Source organism: Papaver somniferum, unplaced genomic scaffold, assembly GCF_003573695.1.
Source record: "Papaver somniferum cultivar HN1 unplaced genomic scaffold, ASM357369v1 unplaced-scaffold_32783, whole genome shotgun sequence".
NCBI classification, from domain to species: Eukaryota; Viridiplantae; Streptophyta; class Magnoliopsida; order Ranunculales; family Papaveraceae; genus Papaver; species Papaver somniferum.
This window is the reverse complement of record NW_020644133.1, coordinates 486-1,000: the sequence shown is the minus strand read 5'-3', so window position 1 is coordinate 1,000 and position 515 is coordinate 486.

Below are 515 nucleotides of genomic sequence, written 5' to 3'. Positions count from 1 at the left end.
TCGAAGTTCTTGACGGTTTCTGTAAGTTGAATGCGTTACTGCGCCGCCTTGTAATATCGGTGAGGCCTTGGGTATCAAAGTTCCACCGAGCTTCCCTCGCCTCTATTCAACTTACATTAACTCAGATTGATTTCAGAGGGGTTTGCTTAAATTGTAACGAATTCCCGTTCGAAGGATTAGAAGCTGGTCTAGAAACAATCTAAGTGGAGCCATCATGCTTTTTGTTTGCTAGAAATCAATAGGTTTGATTTGGTTGAGTCGGCCTTGATCTGTGTTTGCTTACCCTTCCAATTTAGAAAATTTTATTATATGCCTGAACGTAAAAGAGACGCACTAGGTAGATTTGTTAAAGAGAAACCTAGTAGTTCGAAGCGTCTCGATTACCTTAATCTAGAGAGTCCGACTTTTGCAGAGTCTGTTTTTGAACGTCCTTTGACTGAGGAGAGAATCCCTGTTGCTCCGATAGCGCCAGAAATGGCAACTTTGAAAGCTTTGTTGAATCCAACTAGGACTAC